This window comes from Lissotriton vulgaris, chromosome 1_1 (genome assembly GCF_964263255.1).
Source record: "Lissotriton vulgaris chromosome 1_1, aLisVul1.2, whole genome shotgun sequence".
NCBI classification, from domain to species: domain Eukaryota; kingdom Metazoa; phylum Chordata; class Amphibia; order Caudata; family Salamandridae; genus Lissotriton; species Lissotriton vulgaris.
In genome coordinates this window covers 567231383-567252910 of record NC_141685.1, presented here as the reverse complement: position 1 = coordinate 567252910, position 21528 = coordinate 567231383, and the positions used below count along the sequence as shown (strand labels likewise).

The following is a 21528-nucleotide window of genomic DNA, read 5'->3' as shown; positions in this document are numbered from 1 at the left end:
ACAAAAAAATCATACTAATATCGATATTAGTGTCATCGAAATTAGTGACATCGATATATATGCTATCGATATTACTAACTTCGATATTACTTACATCGATATAAATAATTTCAATATTACTTACCTTAGGGTCGATATTCTGTCCAACGATATTCTTGACATCGATATTCTATACCTTTCAAATTTCTAACACGATATTTTGGTAGGTCGATATTTACAACTCGATATTTTGACTGTGTACCAAACCAATCTACACGACGGGATGAAAGAAGAGGCCGAGTGGATGAAGAACAGCCGTTTAAAACTGAACTCGTACAAAACGGAAGTCCTCATCTTAGGATCATCCCCCTACGCTTGGGATGACTCATGGTGGCCACCAGCCCTAGGAAATGCACCCAAACCAACGGACCACGCGCGCAACCTGGGCTTCATCCTGGACTCCTCCCTCTCAATGACCAAACAAGTCAACGCCGTCTCATCATCATGCTTCAACATCTTACGTATGCTCAAAAAAATCTTCCATTGGATCCCCACCGAAACAAGAAAGACGGTCACCCATGCACTAGTCACAAGCCGACTGGACTACGGAAACACCCTGTACGCCGTAACCACAGCCAAACTACAGAAAAAACTCCAACGCATCCAGAACGCCTCAGCCAGACTCATCCTAGACATCCCCCGCCAAGCTCACATTTCCGGTCACCAGAAAGACCTCCACTGGCTCCCCGTCAACAAGAGAATAACCTTCCATCTCCTCACCCATGCACACAAAGCCCTTTATGACCTAGGACCTGAATACCTCAACACGCGCCTGACCTTTTACACCCCCACCCACCAACTACGATCGTCCAATCAAGCCCTCGCCGCGATTCCACGCATCCATAGATCCACCATGGGGGGAAGATCCTTCTACTTAGCGGCCAAAACCTGGAATTCTCTCCCCACCCACCTCCGCCTCACACAGAACCACCTCTCCTTCAGAAAACAACAAAAAACCTGGATATTCGACAAGTAAGGTACCCCCCCCTCCCTCAAGCGCCTTGAGACCCTCTGGGTGAGTAGTGCGCTATACAAATTTCGAACTTGAACTTGAACTTACCTCCGAGGAACAGCAGCAGCTGCCCGGCTGAGGGTGATGATGACGCCCTCAGGGTCCTCTCCCGTGGCTAGTATGTTCTATGCCTCACCGATTTGACCTCCTCTGTCCTGATGCTGGGGCACACTCAAGTGAGGTCTCCACCGCGTGTGCAAGGGGTCTCTGCCTCAGCAAAGCACATTCAGGAGCTGCAGGGCCTGCCTTGACTGCCACAGCCTCGCCTGAGGGCACACAGCAGGCCAGGAACACTCGGGCTGCTCACCGTGGGCCCAGGGCTGTGATCATAGGCCCACTGATTGCCCTTAATCAGTCACTGAAGGTGCTAAATGCTCAGTACTACATCTGGTCATTTCTGCCCCTCGTCGCCAGTGTAGTGGGGGAGGCGTCGCTGGAGCGCGTGCTGTAAGCGCTGCGGCCGCAATAAACACTCGGGACACCTGTGTTCAGTTACTGAGTAGTCCCCACTGATTTCCTTGGGACACACCCCCTTTATTTATAGCTAGCGCGTGACGACATGCGCCAGCGTAACTTCTCCGATGCGGGTAGACTGCCAGAGACTGCCGGAGGCTCGCCAGAGGCAAGCCCGTCTGCGCCCGTCCGCGCCCTCCCGGGCCCAGGGCCAGAATCCCTGCCCCTGTCATCTAACCACCTCATCAGCTACTCCCGTAAGGCTCTTCTTCAACTTAGATCAATGAAAAACCCTAAATGTCATTACCTGCATAGGCCAGATGATACATACACTCACTGTAGTTTTTGTAGCATGGGCAGACTAGGAAAGAAACATGACCTACCAATCACGACCTACTTGCGCATGGCCCTACTGAATTGTAGGTCTTTGCCTAAACATTGCTTGGAGATTAATCTCATGATCCAGGACCACAAACTTGATATTTTGTCCTGACGGAAACTTGGTTATCCCTGAATTCGGAAGCAGACATTGTAAGTGCACTCCCCCCAGGGTTCTTTATCCAATCTCGGAACAGGCCCATTGGTAGAGGGGGTGGGTTAGCCATACTGTACAGAGACCATTTCACCTGTCGGATGGTGGACAGTGGCATCACTAATTGTGAGAGCTCCCACTTTGCCTTACAAATTTCCCCCACCATTTCCATATCAGGCATGCTGGTGTATCACCCCCCAGTTTGCCCTGGGCACTTTGTCAGCTAATGGAAACAGTGACTGTCTCTGCCTCCACTGCGTCCAACTTTATCGTATTGGGAGACCTAAACCTACATCTTAACGACCCCCATGACAAAGCAGGAGCTGATCTCCAGCTCGATCTTAAATTATACGATCTGGGACTCATTAATACAGATGCCACCCATAATAAAGGACATCTCCTGGACCCCATCTTTTCCAACATTCTGTCACTTACGTCTAGCTCCCCACTACCCCTTCCCTGGTCCGACCACTTCCTGGTCCCTTTCTCCTGGCAAGTTGGGACTGACATGCCTCGAACCCCTGTCTCGCGCACTCTGGAAAGGGCTTGGTCTAAGCTCTCTCTTGAAAACTGGACCCATAAACTTGAACAATCTATTCCTTTACACAACCCTGACCCCGTGGTAGCTGGCACAAATTTTAAGAACTGGCTTGACAGCTCACTAGACCTAGTTCTGCCGAAAAAAAGAATTGAAAAAAAGGGCAGAGCCTGCAAATCTCCTTGGTACACCCCTGAACTTAGAGTCCTAAGGAAAGGATGCAAGAAACTCGAGCGTGCCTGGAGGAAAGATTGGGCCAATCATAATAAAGAAGCCTATCATGTAGCGATTAGAGCCTATAAAGTTTCTCTCAAGAAAGCTAAGGCCGCATTCTTTGAAGAAAGAATCAGAATCTCTTCCAACTCCTCTATGTTTATGTTTATGTTTTTGAGATTTTTATTGCGCACGAATACCCTAGGGTGTCTCGGCGCATGCAGAACTTCCTAATAACAGAAGGCACCTAAAGGGATCACTGGTTGAATAACCAAATCTTCAAGAGCTTGCGGAACATGATGAGAGTAGGGCAAGTTTTTATAGCCAATGGGAGGGAGTTCCACAGCCTGGGGGTTGCTACCAAGAAGCGCCTGTCTCCCCATGTGGTGGTTCTGGTGCATGGCACCCGGAGCACGTGTGTGGAGGCTGATCGTAAAGATCTTTTGGGAACATAGATTCGGAAGGTGTCCTTCAGGAACCTAGGTCCTGAGTCATGAATGGCTTTATAGGCGATGCAAAGAGCCTTGAACTTTATCCGACTCTTTACTCTCAGCCAGTGTAGGTGGTATATGGCTGCGAAAGTGGGGTGACGAGTTGGAACGTCGAGCAGTATTCTAGCTGCCGCGTTTTGCACTGATTGCAGCTTAGATATAACCTGCTCCTGAGCATTGAGGAAAAGGGCATTGCCGTAGTACATTTTTGAGAAGACAAGCGTGGTGATTAAGGTTTTTCCTGCAGTTGAGGGGAGATACGGCAGCAACTTCTTGATTTTCCTCAACATATAGAAAGAGGATGCCGCCACATGATGCTTAAAAGACAGTTTATCATCGAACATGATGCTGAGATTCCTGACCTTGGTTACTGGTGTGGGAGGGGGGCCCATATCACTGGGCTACAAGGTCGCAGACCACTCAGGAGAGAGCCTGCCTAAGGTCAGCACCTCGGTCTTATTTGAGTTCAATTTTAGACTGTTATCCGCCATCCAAGAGCTGATGGCCATCATCCCTTCCTGGAATCTAGCGGCGACTGCGGGACCATCTTTTTGAACTGCCAGCACCAGTTGGGTGTCATTGGCATAGGTGGTTAGCCGCAGCCCGTGAGCTTTTATAACCCTCGCCAAGTCTGCCACATATATATTGAATAATGTGGGGCTTAGTGAGAATCCCTGAGGGACCCCGCAAGGAAGAGTGAAAGTGGGCGAGTAGAAATTGCCCAGTTTCACCGCTTGAGTTCGGTTGGCCAAAAACGAGGCAATGAGAAACATTTCAAATTGTAAAAGAACTTCTGAAGGTTCCTGACCCTCCCTTAGCCCCAGACAATTCAGGGGTCAAATGCAATGAGCTTGCAAACTATTTTGACTCTAAAATTCAGAATATTCTAAAAACCTTGCCACAGCCTGACTGCACAGTAGATCTCTGCAGCAGGCCTCATGCGCTTGGCCCTCAGCTAGATTCTTTTGACCCAGTCTCGGTGGAAGAATTTAAAAAGGTCCTGGCAGCCATGAAAAGTGGCTCTCCCAGTGACTCAGCACCTATGCATATCCTCAAACGTATTGCTTCCACCATTTCCCCCTTGCTACCAACTTAATTAATGCTTCTTTCTGTCAAGGCATTGTTCCTCCAAGTTGGAAGGGGGCCATTGTTAAAGCCCTATTGAAAAAGCCACAGTTGGACCCCTCGGAGTTGGCCAATTTGAGGCCTATCTCATTGGTACCGGGAATCAGCAAGATTGCAGAAAAAATGGTCAATCAACAACTGTCCCTCCTTCTGGAATCCAATGAGCTACTATGTAGCTCTCAAACAGGCTTCCGCCCGGGCCAGGGAACAGACACTGCCCTTATATCAGTCATCAAAGAGGCGAGGTGCATCTTGGATTCGGGAGGATCAGCGGTGGTGATCCTCCTGGATCTAAGTGCAGCCTTTGATACGGTTAATCACCGTGTCCTAATTCAGCGCCTATTTAACATGGGAGTCTCAGGTACTGCCCTGGCCTGGCTAACGTCCTTCCTAAACAATCGGACTTTTCAACTTTGTGAAGGTAATGCACGGTACAATCTAATCCCTCTCCAGTGTGGCGTACCGCAGGGCTCCTCATTGAGCCCCACGCTGTTCAATGCATACATGTCCCCTCTGGAGGATGTGGTTGCCCCATTTGGGATTAAAATAGTTAGCTACGCGGACGACACTCAACTTGTCGTATCGCTTACCCAATTGGACCAGTGCTCTAAAAACCTTCACTCCTGTCTGTCCAAAATACATGCCTGGATGAGCGAGTCCTCACTTAAATTAAATGGCTCCAAAACCGAGCTCATGCTGCTGGGGCATTAGTTGACATCGCTATCCGATGCCATCTGGCCTACCTGTATGGGAGCTCTCTGCTCCCCAAAAAATGAAATCAAAAGCTTAGGGGTATGGCTTGAACAGGATCTTTCTTTTAGAACTCAAGCCAAAAAAATAGCCGGCATCTGTTTTGGCTTACTTCGTTCAGCTCGGAAGGTTCTCCCCCTTCTCCCTCCTCTCTCAAGGAAGCTGCTAGTTCAAGGGTTGATCCTATCAAGGCTGGACTACAGCAACACCCTTTATATGGGCGCCCCAGAAGCTACAATCAATAAATACAACAGATCCAAAACTCCGCAGCCAGGCTGCTTACAGGTACTTCGGCAAGGTCCTCAGCGAAACCGGCCCTTAGATTGCGTCATTGGCTGCCTATTCGTGAGAGGATATCTTTGTACATTGCTCACAAATCTCTACAAGGCAAGGGACCTTCCATTTTGAAGAGCTTAGTCTCGCCATATAAGGCCAATAGGTCGCTTCGCTCTGATCATGAATGCCTGGTCAGAAATCAGAGAGTGAAGAGGGTACGAACAGGAGGTCGTCGATTCTCCGTTAATGCAGCGAGTCTGTGGAACTTACTCCCGCTGAAGCCGCGAGCGGAAGCGTGTCATTTGCGGTTCCGGAAGATTCTCAAAACCTTCCTCTTCCCCCAGGGCCCTTAACTTAGTATTTTCCCTTTAGAAACCTTGGCTCTTTCAGCGCTGGGACGCCTTCGGGTAACCACGCGCTCTACAAATCCGCTTACATTACATTACATTACTGCTACCTTGCGTCGGAGATCGGAAAACACTACAACAATCTCGTGTTCCGGAACACTATCCAAACCCTACGCATATTCAATGTGGCATTTATAAGTACTACTTTCTCAACATGTTTCCTATTGATCTCGTAATAAAGGTTTCAGCTGATTATTGTGTTAACTTAGATCGGAACCAGCATTTGTATCCTGCATCTTCTAGGGCAGGATGTTACCACTGGTTCGTGAATTGCCAGGCAGCGTTCGAGAGAGTCTTGTGCTTGTGGAGGGATTGGAAATTGTTATCCTGTTTATTCTAGTGCATTTTACTGCATGGTGTTTTACACTGCTAAAACATGCTCAGGTCACATTCATCACCCATCTGGCTTGGGGGTATTATTAGGGAGGAGTTGCGCTGCCAGGCATTGGGAGTCTTTTTTTTTGTTTTCTTTCAGTTTTACATAGCTCAATCTCGGCCTACCAGTTGTATTACACAAACTCCCTCCCTCCTCTCCCCACACCTCCCTCATGTTGCTTGCCACACTCTCCGTTATGTTGCCACTCCCTCCTACCTCCCCACACCTTCCACATGTGGCTTGCCCTTGATCCAGCGCCCCTATAGAAATTCTGTCTCAACTACACTATTCACTACCTTATACTCACCATTCTATAATATCACACAAGGCCCATATGACCGAGACAGAAATTGAGCAACTGAATCATGTGGCCTAATTAATCAAACTATCTAAACTTTATAAGTACATAATATACAACTGCAGTATAACATCTAATCATTGGTAAATAATGAAACAAATAATTAAGCCACTTTTGGCCAATGAATCAACTGATGGTAACGACTAAATTAATCAAGACCAGCTTGACGTTTTAAGTCTTTTATTTTTAAAAGTTAAAGCTTTTTATTTCAAATCACTTTATTAGCTCATTTAATTATTTGCAAACATTTTTATTAAATCAATATCTTTTTATTCAGGTTAAAGGCACAAAAGTCTGACATTTCAAAATTGCTCAAAATCATGAATTAAGCAAACATAAAACTAATTCCCTAAATTAAGCTTTCTGACCTGAAAAGGAAAAGACATTTAAATGCATTGATCAATCTTACGTGTCCCAAGAAATCGGACAGCAATTCGCCCTCAGGAATAGTCAGCCCCGCTCCTCTCAATGGGCTAAGTCGTTATACCTTTCTAACTCACTAATCTAACTAAAATGTTATTTTTTTAATGTCTTTCAGCAACTTGATTGGTTGCTAGTCGTCAGACCATCGTGAGGCCACTTTTTCAAAACACCAAAACGTCATTGCCATTGTCCTTTCACGTGAAGCGACACCAGCTTTCGAGGTTTGTAACATTTTACTGAAAACAGTTCACAGTTTCCTCCATAGCTCGGCCGATCCGCCACTTGTCACTTCCTTAGTCTTGGAAAAATAGCTTTTCAGAGCACATCTCGCACAATAGTTCTTGTTTAGACTTCAGTTTATTCAAAGAAATGTCTTTATGGAAGAGCTTTCCAACATGGCTGTGCTTGGCTCATCTCTGTCAGGCTAACCAACATTCTCCATAAATCACAGGCCTCAAGCCTTTCACTCGGGCTAGTATTCAAACAAACACAAAAGAATAATTCATTTCAGGTTATGAAAGTCATTCTGTTACCCACCCACCATTGCTAATGTTAACCCATTAGTATATGTTACCTAGCAAAAGCACAAAGAAAAGCGGCATTTCATAAAAATCTACCTCTCTTCATAATGTCCAGCAGGATTCTTCATATATCTGAAAAAGATAAACAGACACAACATAGACGAAAGCACATATAAAATAAGCACATGCCATTAATTAATCAGCCGCATTAATGTTGACAAAGACAATAGGACAAACAAAACAACGTTAGTTATGTAATATAAAACATACTTGCAAATGCAACATAAAGCACATAACATTAGTCCCGTGTAATGGTGTATGGAATTTTACTCTAAATTGATTTAGTAATACAAAACATGCAAAAACCCATTAATATATTAAATCAAGTTATGAGAGTTTAACATCACGAGCCAGAATAAAATCATTTCTGAAACTCGCTCCATCACCCTCCTCATCCTACTACCAATGTCCCTTGTTTTGATGACCTTCACCACGGTTCCCTCTGCCCCCTTCAACCTTCCAATCCTCCACAAAATTATTAAACATAGCCATTCTTAGTCCACTAGGCCGTGCCAGCTGCATCTCTGATCCCAGTTAAAGGTGGTGTGGCATACTGGTTAGAGGCAGCAGACCCGGAAGCAGAAGTCGGCCTGGGACCAGGGTTCAATTCCCGATGCGGCAGGGTCGTGGACCAAGGTCAGCGGACTCGATAATTCTCGCCTCTTTGCCTACTCTAACCAGGGGTCCCACTCGGCAACTCTGGGCATTAGCTTGCTTAATCTCCACAACGGCCCCATCAACGCTGGGGATGCCTGGCTCCACCTTGGGGACTCCCAGTAGGGACCATCCCACAGGGAAAGCCAGGACGGGTTCCCCGTTGGTATACAGCGCCAGGACGCCGGCTGGCAACAGTGCGCTTTACAAGTAATACATTACATTACATTACAGTTGTAATTCCTCATTCTAAGTACTCTAAGCAGTGCTTCTAGCTGCTTCTCTGGTCCCAGTGGTAAATCCTCATTCTAAGTCCCCTAGGCAGTGCTGCTAGCTGCTTCTCTGGTCCCATCGGAAATTACTCATTCTAAGTCCTCTAGACAGTGATGCTAGCTGCTGCTCTGGTCTCATCGGTAATTCCTCATTCTAAGTCCTCTACATAGTGCTGCAGCTGCTTCTCTGGTCCAGTCGGTAATTCCCATTTCTTAAGTGCAATAGACAGTGCTGCAGCTCGGTCTCTGTTCTTCCTCATTCCTAGTCCTCTAGGCTGTGCTGCAGCTGCTTCGCTGGACCCAGTGGTAATTCTTCATTGTTGGTCCTCTAGACAGTGCTAAGTTCTCATTCTAAGTCCTCTAGACAGTGCTGCTAGCTGTGTCTCTGTTCCCAGTGGTCCCCAGGTTTCTCCATCATCAACAAAGATCGAAAAGACTAACGAGGTGGAGGTGTTGCCATCATCCATAAGGAGGACATAGACATCACTGTAATGGACTCCTGCAAGTGTAGCTCGTTTGAATGTCCCACCGTCAACATCAAAATGAAGGATAACAGCCCATTAGTTGGTCACCTGCTCTATATTAATGTTAATGTTATGGGGGTACTTTTATAGCGCACGGCTACTCCGAGGAGTGTCCCGGCGCTGGAGGAACCTCACAGATCCAGGGTGGAGGAAGGGACGAGCGAGTGAGCGTAGCTCAAAGGGGGCGGTTTATTGCGTGAAGAGCAGGGTCTTCAGATCTTTACTGAATGCCAGCAGATTGGAGCACGATCTGAGAGAAAGAGGAAGAGTGTTCCACAGCCGGGGGGCAAGATGTTTAAATGAGCGGCCCCCACAGCGAGCACGTCGGATCACAGGAGTGACTGCCCTGGCCTGGGTCGAGGAGCGCAGGGATCTAGAAGGATGATAGAAGCTGATCCATTTCTGGAGATAGTGGGCACCTGTACCATGAAGGGCTTTGAAGGCGATGGTCAGGGCCTTGAAAGTGATCCGCTTCTTAATGGGCAGCCAGTGAAGAGTTCTAAGGAGTTCACTGGCCCTGGCTCTCCTAGTGAGGCCGAAAATGGCCCGGGCCGCAGAGTTTTGCACCACCTGGAGACGTGCGAGGAGGTAGTCTGGAAGGCCTAGGTACAGGACGTTGGAGTAGTCCAGGTGAGAGCCAATCAAGGCCTGAACCGTGGTCTTTCTGTGCTCTAAGGATAAGAGCGGCAGGAACTTACTCAGCATCTTCAGGATCGGAAAGCACCTGCCGGCCAGGCCCGACACCTGGGCCTTGAAAGAGAGGCTGTTGTCAACCTGGATACCCAGATTTTTAGCAGCCCCAGAATCGCTGGCAGGAGGGAACAAGGCGGCAGGCCACCACTCTTTTCATCTGAGGTCTGCGGGGCAGCCGAAAAAAAGCACTTCGGACTTGTCGGAGTTGCACTTGAGGCTGTTCCGACTGAACCAGTCAAACACAGCCCCAAGGCAGCCCCGAATAGACGCCCCGTCGAAGTCGTGACCCCTGTCGCAGGTGAACAGGAGTTGTGTGTCGTCCGCATACGACACGATCTGGGCCCCAAAATCTTCCGCTAGTGCCGCCAGAGGGGTCATATAAATGTTGAAGAGCGAAGGGCTCAAAATTGAGCCCTGCGGAACTCCGACCTCCAGAGGCGGCATCACGGCAGAAAAAGGTGGGGCCCAGATAGTTTGCTGGCGGTTGGAGAGGAAAGACCTAAACCATCTGAACACCGTCCCCCTTAGACCTACCTCCCAGAGTCTAGAAAGGAGGCGGTCATAGGGGGCGGTGTCGAAGGCTGCGGACAGGTCAAGCATCACCAGCATGGCTTTTCCACCCCTGTCCAAGGTTTCTTTGATCGCTTCGGTGACCTCAAGCAAAGCTATTTCAGTGCTTAGATTAGAGCGGAAACCAGACTGTGATTTGTGTAATATATCATTCGTCTCTAGAAAGTGGGACAGGGTAGTATGGACGTGTTTTTCGACCACTTTCGCAAGTGCTGGCAGGAGGGAAATTGGTCGGTAGTTGGCATGAGATTCGGGGTTCAGGTTGGCTGTCTTAAGCAGTGGCAAAATGAGTGCCTGTTTCCAAGGCTGGGGGACTTCACCCTTGTTGAGCGAGAGGTTGAGTATCGGGTTAATGAGGTGGTTAAGGGTGAGGGCCATTTGCGCGAGGAATTTAGCAGGACACGGGTCGACCGGTGAACCAGATTTCAGTTTAGAGAGGAGATCTAAGGAGGACTGTAGCGACAGTGAAGGAAAATTCCAGAGGGAAGGGCTCACCGAGGTCAGGCAGGGATCGAGAGACCCCGAATTGGGAGTGTTAATCGTATTAGAGGTCCCAAAGGAGGTCTGGATAGTCCGAATTTTGCTGGCAAACAAGTCAGCGAGTTCGGAGATCCAGGACTCTGAATGCGAGGTTTTGGGAGTGGACCACGGAGGGGAGATGAAATCCTTGACTATCCTGAAAATGTCTTTACAGGAATTAGAAGAGTCCTCTATCCTGCTAGCCAGATAGGACTTCTTGCCAGCGGTGATATCATGGTGATAGTCTCTTATCATCGCCCTGTAGGTTTCCTTAGAGCTGGCGTCATAGTGCTTACGCCATTCCCTTTCGGCTTTTTTACATTGCCGTCGTTTTTCGGCAAGTGCCGGGGAAAACCAAGGGGCAGAAGATTTCACCGATGGTGCCCTAGGAGGTAGGGGGGGGCTAGGTCGGCAAGCCGTCTATCACCCACCAAGTAACACCCCCACATTTGGGGAACCCTTCTCCGACTTAATTGCCCACTGCGCTCTAGAAGAGACTAACTGCCTAATCCTGGGTGATTTCAACCTTTGCTGGAACAAAGCCAACAACACACTACATCAATCTCTCAATAATCTCCTCCGCAACAATAACCTGTCCCAACACTGCTCGGTAGAAACTCACAACAAAGTTGCGACCATGGATGCCATTATTGCCCAGCGGGAAGTAATCGCGACGCTAAGGATGCCTGGCCTCCACCTTGGGGGTGCCCAGGAGTGGACGCCTCACAGGGAAAACCAGGATGGGTTCCACAGCGGTATTCGTACAAGCGCCTTGAGACCCTTGCGGGTGAGTAGTGCGCTATACAAGTATCAATTTACATTTTTTTTACATTTACAACATTCTTCCAGGGGACTCGTCAGATAACCACATGATCTTATTCCACATCTATCCCTGCCTCCTGTTCAAGACCCTCCCACCCCCCCCCCCCCCCAATGGTCCAGAAACCTCACCCAGATCCTCCTGGACATCATGAAAGAAAGGCTAAAGTCGCTCCTACCCATCGGCAAGGATTTCTCCACAAATGATCTCACCACGCTATACAACATGAATATGGTATCCCTGCTGGACCAAAAACACCCCAGAAACCTTTTTAAAAAACGAGCCATCTCGTCCCGATCCTGGTTTGACTCTGACATCAACGACGAAAGGAGACAACTGAGAATCTCAGAAAGATGCTGGAGGAGCATGCCCACTACCTCCCACCACGATCAACTCAGAACTATCAGGAAGAAATACAACAGTCATATCAAGAACAAAAAATCTGTATATTTCCGCTCTGTACTGGATTGCGCAAAAAACAGACCTAAGGAGCTCTTCAAGATCATCAGACAATAAACCTCCAAACTTGATACGTCCCTGGTACAAGCTTCCAAAGAACGGTGCTACAACTTCGCCACCTTCTTCAAGGACAAGATCTCCAAGATCGAGCGCTCGCTAGACATCAACTGCTCCTTCCCTTACCTTAGCAGCCCAGCTGGGGTGCTCAGTTGCGCTCCCATTCCCAACAATAAATCCTGTTCACTCTTCCAGCCCATTCCAGGAAGAGATAGTCAAACTTATCTCCACCTTTAAACCCTCATCTCACACCCTAGACCCTCTCCCGGCTCAACTCACCCAAAAAAATGTAAACTCTCCCTTGCTCCACTCTGGTGTAGGATTATAAACAGCTCCCTAAAAACCGGAATCGTTCCAGATTGTTGGAAAGAGGGTCAAGTCACCCCACTGCTGGAAAATTCCAGGCCTGGACAAAAATGACCTAAGCAGCTTCAGACCAGTCTCCAACCTTCCTCATCTTCCCAAAATCCTGGAAAGATGCATACTCCAACAATTAACTCAACACCTGGACAATACCAACCTCCTCAACTCCCATCAGTCGGGTTTCAGGAAACGATGCAGTACTGAAACCACAATCCTCAACATCATTGATTATATTCACTTAGACCAATGCTGCCTCCTTATTCTCCTAGACCTATCAGCAGCTTTCGACACAGTTGACCACAAACTTCTCCTCAAAGCCCTCGAAGAAAGGGCTGGTTTAAACGAGGTGGTCCTTAAATGGTTCTCCTCATTCCTACTCAACCGCTCCCAGAAAATCAAAATCAGATGATTCGAATCCGACCTGCAACCAGTCTTGAGGGGAGTCCCCCAAGGATCAGTGCTCTCCCCGTAACCTTTAACATTTACATGGAACCCCTCGCCGCCTTACTCAGAAAAGCTAACATCTCTTTTTACCTATACGACACCCAAATCTACCTGGAAATCTCCTTTGCCAAAGAAATCCAAAGACTCAATGAAACACTAAGAGAAGCACAATGCTGGCTATCAAGTAACCATTTAAAACTGATCCCGGACAAAACCGAACTACTCCTCATCTCGAACAAAGAAGAGAACCGTCAAGTGGTTGAGTGGCTAAAGGAGATCGATGCGCTCAACGGGAACCTCACCCTGGCCGATTCTGTTAAATCATTAGGCATCACGCTAGACTCAAAACTGGACATGACCAAACACATTAAGATTTCAGCTAAGAGCGCCTTCCTTAACCTGCAGCTACTAAACAAAATAAAACCTTTTCATTCCACCCAAAGATCTCAAACAAGCCACTCAAGCATTGGTGCTGTCAAGACTGGACTATGGAAACGCAGTCCTCTCGGGAATAGCGAAAACACACCTTGCTCCGCTAAAAACAACCCTCAATAGGGCTGCCGGAATGGTCACTGGATCAAAGAAATCTGACCACATCTCTCCTGCTCTCAAAGAACTCAAGTGGCTACCTATAGAAATGGGGGCAAACTTCAGAAAGGCCTGCCTCACCCACAAAGCCCTCCACACAGGCAAACCCCAATGTCTGGCGTCCAAACTCAAAAAGCAGGTCGGAACCGGAGCCTCAGAAGCTCCAATACCTTACTACTTATCGCGCTAAAACCACGAAAACAAAAAAAAGCGCCCAGATCCTTCGCCGGCAATGCGCTTAAAATATGGAACTCTATACCCCCACATCAGAACAATTCCCTCCTTCGATAATTTCAAAAGTCAGCTCAAAATCCTTTTCCTCAATCGATCTCTAGCGATTAGATAGGATGAATCGGAGTGCTGAAAATGACACTTTACCTCTTCCGGCTGTGGGATAACAAGTCCTTGTAATGGACCTACTCAACATCTTCTTTACTACGACTCCCATCCGGATTGTCTCACTGTTTTGCTATTTGTTCTGCTTTCTTCTGCTCGCTTTATTGTAATATGTTCTGCTCTTGTGTGTTTTGCTATGCAATTGTTGTGAAGTGCTCCGATACCGTCCGGGCAGGCTAGCGCTATACAAAATTTCGTAAATGAAAAAAAAATAATAATAATCATTCCTCATTCTAAGTCCTCTAAACAATACTTCTACCTTCTACTCTGGTCCCATAGGTATTTCCCACATTTTAAGTCCTCTAGGCAGCACTGTAGTAGTGTCTCTGTTTCCAATGGTAAGTCCTCTAGATTGTGCTTCTACCTGCTACTCCACTCTGATCTGTAATTCCGCATTTTAAGTCTTCCAGACAGTGCTGCTACTCTGGTCCTGTTGGTATTTCCTCATTCGTAGTCCTCCAGACAGTGCTGCAGTTGCTTTTCTGGTCGTAGTGTTAATTCCTCTTTCTTAGTCCTCTAGGCAGTGTTGCTAGCTACTTTTATGGTCTTGTCGGTAATACCTCATTCTAAATACTCTAAACAGTGCTACAGCTGCTTCTCTGGTCCCAGTGGTAATTCCTCATTCTTAGTCCTCTAGACCAGTGTTTCCCAAACTGTGGTCCGCGGACCCCCAGGGGTCCGTGACACATTCCCAGGGGGTCCGTGGGCAACAGTTTTAAATGCACAGAAAACGTTTCTTGTATAATTAGCAGCTTTCCAGCAACAATAAAAGTGTCAAGAGAATGCAAGTGATTAATGTACCTGCTGGAGAGTGAGGAGAGTTTTGTTCAGTGGCAGCTTTGATTTATTTAATGTAGCACAGAGGGTTAATGTGCCTACTATAAAGAACGTGTTACATGCATCTTAAAAAGCAGTATTTTATGTGCCTAGGTTCGTAGTTACTGCTTTTGTCACGGAGATTCTTTTGTTACTGTGCACTTCATAAGTGACAATCGTAATCTAGCAGAGGGACCTATAAACTGTCTTCTAAGAGCTGCTTGCAAACTGCATGGTACCAGTTAGTAACTTATATTTAGTACCAGTTATTTATTATCCTGATGCTGCTAAAAAGATATAATTTGGTGGAAATAAATTTTTAATGTTAAGGTAATGCTAGCCACTGTGTTATGTTCTGAATCCTGAGTTTGTGCTTTTCCAGTCCAAGCACTCTTTAAACATTTTATATACACACTGGTTTACATGTATGATTCAATGTCTCTATATGTGTGTGATGTAAAGTGCTCTGACATCCTACAATGGTATGAGAGATGCTATAAAACAAATGAAATACATGTGAAAGAGGGGCTAATATTTCAATATAAAATACTAAGGGCCAGATGTACGATCTGTTTTTATATGCGCGAACGGGTTCGCGAGCCCGTTTGCGCATGCAAAAACCTATTGGGCAATGTTCATAGCCTATTTTGCGAGTCGCAATTTGTTTGCGACTCTCTAAATAGGTTTTGCAACTTGCTATTTGGAAGGGGCATTCCCTTCCAAATAACGAGTCTCAAAACCATGTACAAATGTTTGCGGTCGCAAAACAGTCACAATTACCACCTACTTCAAGTAGATGGTAATGCATTCGCAAATGGGAAGGGGTCCATGCAAAATTATTTTTTAAGGGCAGGCAGTGGTCCCAGGGACCTCTGCCTGCCCTTAGAAAATGAAAAGAAAACGTTTCAATTTTTTTTTTTTTAAATGCATTTTTTTTGTTAAACTGCTTTATTGAAAAGCAGTCCGAGACATGGTGGCCTGAAGAGCCCAGCAGGCCCCCATCGCTGGGAGGGCTGGCATTCCCCATGGGCTTGCAAATTGCGAGAGGCTCATTAATATTAATGAACCTCACAATTTGCGACCCCATTGGAAATCCCAAAGAGTTTTAAACACACTGTTGTACATTTCATTTAGCGACTCGCAATTTGCCACTTGCAATGTGTCGCCAATTGTGAGGCGCTAAATGAAATGGTCGTGCATCTGGCCCCAAAATCCTTAGTACTTTGAGTATTTGTTTTGTGTGCACACGTGTGTATTTTTTTCGAATTACTGTTTTAATGTTTGAAAGTTAACTCATACAAATTGCTTGGGGGTCCCCGGCTTCCAGTGGTAACTCAATGGGGGTCCTCAGGAGTCAAAAGTTTGGGAAGCACTGCTCTAGACAGTGCTGCAGCTGTGTCTCTGTTCACTACACTCCAAACCAAAACACATAGGTAAACAACACTGTCATTTACAACGCCTATAGCTCTAACTTTGAGAAATGCAAGACTATTGCATTGCAAATGCTTACTTCTAGTGGGGCGCGGTCCTAGGAGGAAATCAAAAAAAAATCTATCTTTCCTTTAATTAGAGAGAGATGCTCCTTCACAGCCTGAAGACTGGAATGTGCTAACCAATATTGGCACAGCCTACCTACACTATACGTGTTACAAACTACAGGTATGCGACTGTTATACTGGGGATCAGGGCGATTAGCTTTAGGACCAGGGTTGGTGGAAAGGAAACAATATATGCATGTATTGGGATTATAGTGTCTTACAACTAAACCTTCAGAAGGGAAAAGTGAGGAATTATGAATTCCATTCTGGATCGTATCATTTATTTCAGACCTAGAAACGTGTATTATGAATTCCATTCTGGATCGTATCTTTTATTTCAGACCGAGAAATGTGTATTTAGGGGTGCCAATTGGTGAACAACCCTAAATCAACCTTTGGTGTAGAGGATTTTTAAGATCTTTCATAGTTTCAAACCCAGACAGGTAGTCTCTGGGATTGTTTCATTCAGGAAAATGATTCCTCATGTTAGCGCTTTATAAAACTTTTCAAAGAAATAATACTTGGTGGAACGAGGGCTCCAACTTGACAATGATTGGTTCCCCAAATTTTCTGTTCATCAATATTTTCTTTCAATATTTTCTTCCAATAATCATATCTATGTATGGTCAATTTTTGTTTGAATTCCTCTGAATGAAATGCTTGTTAGTTGTTATTAAGTCCTTCGGGAGCTGTTGTGGACGCTATGAAAAATTGAAAGCTTAGGAATGGGAACTGTCTCACTCTTAAAATAAGGAAAATTATTTAAGAAATGTTAATGACTATTAAAAGACAGAGCTTTACTTTGCTTCTACTGTGTGTAACTGTATATTTCTCTGGGATAACGGGTTCAATGGATGTATCAGTGTGCAAAATGATTCAATGCATTTGAATAAGGATCATCATTGCTTAGAGTGGTATACACCTGTAAATCAGACATCATACGTTTTACATTTATCAGTGTCCAAGTCATCTCAAATAGAAATGGGAATAATCACATAATTCATCGAAAGTTCCAACACACGTGATAATTGTAATGTCTCAGTGGGTCCCATAAGCTGATAGGAACCCGTTCCCAAACTGTGCTCTCTCGGGCTCAGGATAATATGTAATGTGTGCAGCATAGAGTTCTTGCTGAGCTCTGTGGGGTGAGAGTTGTGGTTGAAGTTCTCGAACCAAGGGCTGAGGAAAAGTTATTTCTGGGACGTAATGTCTGTTCAGTAGCAGTAGAACAACAGTTAGCATTGTTAGCCATACGATAAAAAGAAGCACTTCTGTAGCAATTCAAACAGAAGACCGTGGCGGTATCAAGTACTGGTCACAAAACCAATGATACGCAAGAAAAAATCCATGTCGTAGAGTGACTGGGGTGTGTAATGAAGTCTTCTGTGTACAATTCACATTCATTATTCTAAAGCTATGTTTCTCGAAAAGGCATCATCTCGTTAGATGTGGACTCATGAAGGGGTTTATAATGAACCCAGACATTGTTTGGAACATTTACAACTGTAGTAATTGCAGGGACCGAGTCTTCCCTGGAATCAGTTGCTTGGTTTTAAAGGTGAACACAATAGGCTCAAATTTCCCCTGCTTGGAACTCAAGCTCACTGCGCTCTTCTAGGGGTATTCCATTCAGAGTATGGAGAGACTCTACTTTAATTCTTCTTGATGTCCAGGAGGGTGGGCTGATTCACAGAATCAACCTTGTAGTGCTTGTTAACGTGGTCAATGGACAACTGTCAGTTTCTCTTTGAACAAGACAAAGGAGGCAGTTTGTTCTCCTTGTACCCCAAGAACTGGACCAGGTATTTGTATTTGTATTTTAGACTTGTAGAGCGCCTTATCACCCTGGGGTCTCTAAGCGCCTAACAGGCGAGTGAATACTGGTAGGAGGAAAACAGACTAGATATTACCCCATGCCTCTTGGAAAAGCACGGTTTTTAGCTTTTTACCAAAAAGGCAGGAGTCTGGTTTCTTTGCACAGATTTTCAGGCAGTTGGTTCCAGGCTTTGGGCATTGTGTGGGAAAATGTCCGACCACCGATAGTGGACCGTTTGATCCTAGGACAGATCAATAGGGCGGCGTTGGCTGAGCGTAAGTTCCTGTTGGGGGCATATGGGACAAGGCGTTTTTTGATGTAGTTCGGGGCTTGCCCATATAAGGCTTTCTGCGTAATGCATAGGCTTTTGAACTTTGCTCGTTGATTCACTGGCAACCAGTGTAACTCCCGGAGGAGAGGGGTGGCCGGTGTCCTTCTTGGTTTATTGTATATAAGTCTGGCCGCGTCATTCATGACGATCTGAAGTCTTTTGATGAGTTTTTTCGGAATACCGAAATACATGGCGTTGCCATAATCCAGTCGGGCCAGAATTAAAGCTGACACTACTCTTCTGAGAGTGTTTGCCTTTAGGATGGGAGCTAGTTTGCGCAGTTGTCTCAGGAGGCCTACACATGTGCCCACCACCGCCGAGACCTGGGCTGATATAGTGAGATTTGTGTCAATGATTATGCCAAGGCTTTTTACTGCTGTTGCCGGTACTGGGGGGTTACCTAATTCTGAGGGCCACAGGAGGTCGCACCAGGGGTTATATGAAGTTGTGATAGCAAGAACCTCCGTCTTGTCCGGGTTGATCTTTAAGAAATTTGCCGTCATCCAGTTGACGGTAAATTTTAGAATATTCTTCAATTTTTGATCAGCCATAGGGGAGTTGCCTATCTGAATGATGATCTGGGTGTCGTCAGCATAATTGTATATATTACAGTCCATCTGATTCAGAGATGAAATGAGGGGCTGCAAATACGTGTTGAACATCAAGGGGGACAAGGCAGAGCCCTGAGGGACGCCGCATGTAATTTTAGCAGCCTCTGACACCAGGTCATCCAGTTGTACTTTCTGGACCCGTCCACCGAGGAACGAGGTCAGCCAGGCGTGGGCCGTGCCCTTGATGCCAAACTCCCCCAACCGCGACAGAAGGAGGTCATGATTGACCGTATCAAATGCCGCGGAGAGGTCGAGTAGCACCAGGGCACAGGGATCTTTATTATCTGTTTTAAGACGCAGGTCATCTAGCACTGATAGCATGACTAATTCCGTGCTGTTGTGGGCTCTAAACCCAGCTTGGTTGGGTTTGAGTAGTGCGTTACCCACGAGGTGGTGCGAGAGGGCGGACAGCACATGATGTTCCAATATTTTAGCTAAAAAAGGCAGTTGAGATATGGGCCTGTAATTCTTTAGAATCTTGGTGTCAGCACCGGCCTTTTTTAGAAGGGGGATCAGTCTCGCCTCCTTAAGAATGGAGGGGACTAGTCCCGAGGAAAGGGAACCATTTAGGAGCGATAAAATGTCCTCCTCCAGACCTGGCCATGCTTGTTTAAATATCTGAGGGGGGCAAGGGTCTGCCGGAGAACCTGATTTAACTTGGTTCATCACTTTTGTCAAGGAGTCCTTGGTAAGTAGGGGTAGGGAGGTTAAAGGCTCAGTGATTGTGGGGGGGAGAGTTAGCGGAGTTGCCGGGCAGTCAAATCTAGGGGTGCTTTCGATTTCTATCAGGAGGTCAGATATCTTTGAAGTAAAGAAGGATTGACATTTATGGCAGTCTTCTTGCGTAAAAGAAGGCGGTTGTTCCTTCTTGTTCCGCTGTCTGTATGCCCCAAAAGCATGTTCATTGTGGATATTTTCTCAAACTAGATCATCTACTTTTGAGACCTTCCCAACAGCAGCAGGTTACACCTCTTTATCAGTGTCAGCTTCAGAATGCTTCAAATTAGATAATTTTTTTCTGACTTTGTGGGCAACTCTGTAAGACATTTAAGTGTTGGTCCACATCAAGTTATTTTTCTTCCGCCATCTTTCCAGGATTATCTAGGCCAGGTACAGTCTAGGCAAGTTATTTAATACTCTCTGAACTACTTACAGGTGTTGGTACCAACTAAGATCATAACTGAGTACCCTAGCCACCAGGGAGACGAACAATGGAACATTGTCTGAATGAAACTGACTGCTCAAGCACCTGCATTTCTCCGACGCCACATCCATAGGATTTTGAGGACATGAATCAATTGCCATCAACATGTACTTATAGTGGTTAACATAATTCGGTGTCCTGACATGGTCCAAATATAAAATCTTAAACATTTTTTTGGAGACTGAGAGGTCTTCTAACAGGAGAAGCTTTAATCAGTTGACAAGCATCACACTGTCGACCAACATCACACTGTGGACCCTAATCTCTAAATTGTATATAAACATGAATGCTTGTTTCCGGTCCAGGGAAGACCTGGCTTGGCAGTTCAGGCTGGACTGTTCCACGACGAACATGGTCAAAACTAATTTGCATATGGCTGGGTCTGAACTAGGGTGGTGAAGAGAGCTAAAGAATGATAATGGATTCAACCCAAATCTGTTACTGAGGGTGAGTGTCTGAAAAGTTTCAGCGCTCTGTCCATCATCTCTTTGTGTTTGCTTTGTTTGCCCTAAGTTGCCAGGGTATGCCCAGACGTGGGTCCCTTGCTCACTTTGCCACTGGATTCAAGCTGGCCTGGCTCGTAAGGGGTGTGTCAACCATTGAGGTATTGAGCCACCCAAGGGAACCACTAGAAGGGCTGATATAGTCCTTTGTCTCTTTATTTCATCAAACAAAACATATATAAATCCTTTATTTTAGAATGAGATGCGGTTGTCAATAAAAGGGAGTCCAAAACATAAATGAATGATGTCTTCTTTCTTTTCAGGGTTTCCGGAGTTCCTGCCCACCAATACCCTCGACAGAAACAGAAATGCAGGTAAGGACTTGTTCTCATGTGAACTCAAGCTTTCCATGTGGATTAGTATAGGGTTCTGAGGGGTGTGTGGATAGCCTTCCTCCGTTGTAGAAAAAAGGTATGTGATGGTTAGTATTAAGGAGTGAAACAAAAAGGTATTTAGGGAGGTAGAGGAGTAAAGTAGATGGGAATTCTGCCTACCCACTTCACGTAATATTTACCCGCTGTGCAACGAATTCCACGCGTGCACAAATCGGACAGCCCCCGGCCGCCCGATGCACGTGCCCACTGTGACGTGGGACGGCCGGGGGCCATCCGACGCACGGAAGAGGCTACTTTTTCCCCTTCAAAACAAATGAGATTTCCCAAAACAAGAATTCATCTCCTACAGCAGGTTACCTCACTAACTTGTTTGCTCTATAGTCCTTTCCCTGCCTTCCCCACACCTAACACTGTCTTCTGGCCCTTTATGGAGAGCTTTGC

General features: G+C 46.1%; 1 protein-coding gene across 1 annotated transcript in view; it reads left to right on the top strand.

The window, feature by feature from the left end:
* Window positions 1–21066, top strand: part of LRRC8D (leucine rich repeat containing 8 VRAC subunit D) — a 439662-nt gene extending 418596 nt beyond the window's left edge. The window contains exon 3 of the transcript XR_015308297.1: window positions 21016–21066. The gene's annotated coding sequence lies outside the window, so the exon portion shown is untranslated. The remainder of the gene's footprint in view (window positions 1–21015) is intronic.
* Window positions 21067–21528: the final 462 nt, after the last annotated feature.